We start from the raw sequence: 4,784 nt of genomic DNA on the forward strand, positions 1-4,784 counted from the left end.
CGGGGGCTCCGCTGGGGCCGTTCAGGCCCCAGCGGAGCCCCCGGTTCCCCGGGGCGGTGGAGTCGACTCATCCCGGGCCAAACGGGAAGCCACAGCCGGCGTAACTATAGCTTGACACTAAGAAAATTATTATTTTTTTTTTTTTTAAAGCATGAAAGCATGAGAATGGTAACGGAGCAGGATCAAACTTAAATTAATGCTTGGATTATTTTAGTTCAGTGTTGTTGTGCAGGGCTTTGCTATGTTGTTGGCATGGTTACTCCGTGGGATACCTCTGTAGCGATTAAGGCATCTGGAGCTGTATGCGCATGTGCTTTTTAGCACCTAAACTTGAAAAGGTTTTTTTTATCCACCTCTCACACTGCTGCTACAGATACAGTGATGGTGTCTTTTTCAGAAGCTATACCTGATAATTTACTGGAATTAATAATTAGCTGCTGCATGGCTCATTACATGCATCAGAAAAGCGAAGTGTCATCACTAATGGGGAAAGAGAGGTGGAAGCAACTTGACTAAGGTTACATCCCAAATCCGTGAGTGGCCAAACAGCACCTGGCATCCACCTCTCCCACCTCCAGTCCTGCTGGCTTCTGCCACCTGGAGCAGCAACAACTGAAATGAGTTTTCAAGCCTAAGGTAGCCCTGGAGAGGGAGGGTCAGGACAGAGAAACACTAAGTGCAGAGGACATCTTCTACCCTTCCCACACCAGGCTCTGCCACCCAGAGCCCCAGAAGCATTGGGTGCACGAGTGCGGGCTGTGGAAGAGCTCCCAGCAGCAGGAACTGCTCCAACAAGCCATCCCTATCTGTTCAGACTCTTCAGCCATCGCGCCTTTTATTTCAGGCAACGGCAAGCCTCACCAAACAAATGTGGAGCTGACAAAAAGTGCCGCCTTGACAGCCCTGGAGGCCGATGTCCCGTCACAACAACAGGTACGGCTCGGATTGCAGCTCGCCCAGCTGCTCTATCTACATCTTCACCAGGACCGTCCCTGCCGTCACTCGGGGACCACCCACGCAGATCAAAGGCGCGGGCAGCACACGGTCCTTAAGGCTGCAAATGCTATCGCCCCTCAAGGTCTTCCTTCCCGAGGGGCACCTATCCATTAGCAAAAACTCGCCCGGACCACACCAAAGACCAAGCAAGCGACAGCGACTTTTGGTTTCCAGACCCAGACCACATGGTGCGAGGGCTTGCGCCTCGGCTGCCCGCTCCCTTCCCCTCACCTCTGCCGGTTTCGGACACGGCGTGCCGGGGGGACGAGCGGGGACATCATCTCCCGCACACACCTGCCAGGGACTCAACCAGACGGGGGGAGGCTGCATGTGAGCGGCTGGGTGTAACTTCCACCCTGTCCCTGGTGCCAAAAACAAGCGTGTTAAAGCTAATCTACCCCTGTCTCAGCTCAACTGCTTTTCTGTGACTAAGCCCCTTATAATGGTTTTACTAAAATCCCCTTTTGATGGAAAAAATCCCAGCTGGAAGTTTCAGGCAGCGGCACAATGTGCAAGTCTGCGTGTCCCTTTCCCCCGCTTCACAAAAGCCTCTAATCGAGTGGAAAATTTGCTGGAGGCCAGAGGTTTAGGCCTGCAATTATTTTTTAAGGGATTATCAGGAGAGAATGGGGGTACTTACGACCCTCCCTCTCTTTGTGTTTTGCTCTGTGCCGCTTTCAGACAGACTCAGCCAGAAACCTAAACCACCGCAGCTGGATCCAGCGAAACCAGGGCTCGGCTGGGCGGCACTCCTCCTCTGTCCTACGGGATGGACCCCGGCCTCCAGGTTAAGCGAGTCCCACGCCAGCACCACACAACGAACAGAAATGCTTTTCCACAGAAGCAACGCTAGAAGATCTTTTTAAAGAAAAACTTGAGAAAAAGCAACCAATTCCAGTCCTGTGAGCCTCACCAAACTGAAAATCCAGGGACCCAGCAGGGTTGTAGTCCACCGGACAGGCTGGGCTTTGGCTCTGCAAAGCCATTATGCAGGAGGTCTTGCACAAGTTACTTGCAGCAAGCTCCAAAAAAGACTTGGCACCAAAGACACGCGCGCTGCAACACCCAGCTTTTAAGGGCCTTCCTCCAAGGGTGGATCCCGGGGTTAGGGTCCTTGGTGCTTTTGCAGCCTCTGAGAAAAGTCAGTCACCACCGAGGCTGCAAAACAACTTCTTGTGAGCATGGAGCCACTTACTGTCAGCATCTTTAGCATGGGCTGGCCAGAGGAGAAACGCCGCTGGCTCTCCTGCCTGAGGAGCTCTGTACCTTGCTCAGAGCTACCAGGAACTGCCTATGCTCACACGTGACCCAAAATTAGGTGCTTCTCCTCTGCCACCGAACTGCCGCGCTTCCACTTGCGTACAAGCGGGCGAGCCATACCTGGAGGAAGCAGCAGCGTGCCCTGCTTTTAAACAGTAGCCCAAGTAAGCGGGAGACCTGCCTTAATTCCTTCCTCCCTTTGTGGCACTTCAAACCTCCCCCTCCCAGAGAAGGCACTAACCATCGGCCCCCAGGCGAGGGCCAGGAGAAAGGGTCACTCTTCACTATTCCCATATAAGCCATGCTACAGTGCGGATAATTATTCCGGACTCGGTACAAGAAACAGAGTACGTGAAGGAAGCAATGGCTATAGACCACCAGTGTTCACTCTTGGTGACAGCCTCTCCTGAAACCTCTCGGTGTGCTGCATAAAGCAGCTGTTGGATAAAACAGAGAAGCAGGTTTTGATCCCTAAGCCTTCCAACCATTCAGCTGCTATATGAGATGTTTCAAAAGAAAGTGGCAGCTGCCACCGGGTGTTCGATCTTACGGTGTCCGTGTGTGCTAGGTGTGCTCCGAGAGCACCTGGGGAGGCTGAGGGGCCAGGGTGCTTTCCTTCTGGATCATGATCAGCCTCAAGCAGTTTTGGGCAGGCACGTAGGTATAACACTCAGCACCCGAGGGGTGTTAAAATAACTTTAAAAAACCCAAACAAACAAACACAGAGAAAAGGCAAATGAGGCATTTATGGAATTTAGATGCCTCCAGGAGCTAGGTGGTGCCTAAGCTGGGGATTTTGATTTTGCAATTTTGAATACTGCCTAGATATCATTTGTTTTGGTGGGTTTTTTTTCTTGGATTAGTTCTTTTGCCTTCTCTACTGTGTTCTCTCCATCTACATGGACACTGTTTTTGCAGAGTTCCAAGACAGTAAGATAAAAAGACGAATGCTCAAAATTGCTCATTAAGGCTGATGTGCTTTAAGATACTCTGTACACATCTAACTTCTAGAAGATGGATGAGTCTGCTCTTCAAGATAGCTCGAGCGCTTCAGTATCCAAAGATAAGGGATGCAGAATGACCAGTAACTAGTAGTGTAGGATGTGACCTGTGTGATTCACTAGTGGCACTAGAAATGTAAGGCCAGGTGAAGGGTCAGCTCCAGCTCCATCTTCTCACCCTAATAAATTGAACGCTGAGCATAGCACCACAGGAGAGCCATCCTTTACTACTTCCAAGGAAGCAGATCTTTCCCCCAGCCTGCTGTTCCTGAGTGCCGTTGGCAAGCCTTGCTTTTGGAATCCCAAGACTTTCTGTTTACACACAGCCCGCTGTCCACAGATAACCTTGAAAAGCCCTGCTTACAGTATCACGGAAACACTGGGGACTTCCAGAGATCACTGTCCAAATTCTGCACAGAGGCAGGATCAAGTATACTTGGATCATTGCTGACAAGGGTTCATCTTACCCATTCCTAAAACTGTCCCTAAAGGCAGAGCCTGCAGCCCCCTTTCCCAATCACTTCCAGTTTACTTCTAGTATTTTCTCTCCCTATCCACCTTAAATATTCTATTTTTTTTCTTCCACATTAAGCTGTATTTTTAATGCTCTCCACAACTGGCAACAGAAAAGAGTTGCAGACTTTTCTGTTCAGGGCAACCTCTTATGGCCGGGTCCACAACTCCTTTCCCTTAGTCCTCACGCTCAGCTCCCTGCAGATGTACCTCAGATGCACCATGCTTCAACTCCACCTCCGTGCAGGGTTTGCCTTGTGAAGAGCCCAATTATCGTGCTACATTATATGGATGGATTTCTAGATGTGTGATAAACATGTCTGGAAACTATTATGAGCCTCCCAAATGTTTGCAGCCTGCAAGACTTGAATCCAGAATCCCGACAATGTAAAGTGATTTGCTCACTGGGATGTCATAAAGATTTTATATTTTACAATATTATTATAATATATACTACAAAAATATTATAAAGATACAACTTGCCACTTGTAAGTTGTTAAAGCTTCCTAAGACATACAGGTAACTCAGTATTCGCCCTCTGTCCCAGCGCTCCCACTACTTTCTTTTATAGGTACCTGCCAGCCCCGCTTCTTTATCCTCCTTACAGGTATTCTCTCATACTCCTTGATCCAACAGCTGTGTTCCCCACAGGAGTCAACAGGGACCATATTTCCATCCCCTACCCAGGGGCCATTGATGGAGACACGAGGGATGTGCTCAGTTCAGCAAGACCACCAGCAAGTGTTTCACATGCAGCTAACACAAAGTAGAAGAATCTTCTTTTTCTAGTGTAGCTTTATCACGCAAGTACAAAGAGGGGACTGACAGGCTGTGCCAACTGGAACCACTCCTGTCTGAGCTGGACGCTACATCAAAACTGTCCTAGCATGAGCATTACAGACCTTTGAACTTCATGGGCTCTTGTCAATTCCGTCACCAGTATAGGATGTCCTGCAATGATAAACAGTGAAAAAAAATCCCTTTCCAGCTCTCAGCAGAGAAGTCGTGCTGACT

Source organism: Haliaeetus leucocephalus, unplaced genomic scaffold (assembly GCF_000737465.1).
Source record: "Haliaeetus leucocephalus isolate CR32 unplaced genomic scaffold, Haliaeetus_leucocephalus-4.0 Scaffold206, whole genome shotgun sequence".
Classification (NCBI taxonomy): domain Eukaryota; kingdom Metazoa; phylum Chordata; class Aves; order Accipitriformes; family Accipitridae; genus Haliaeetus; species Haliaeetus leucocephalus.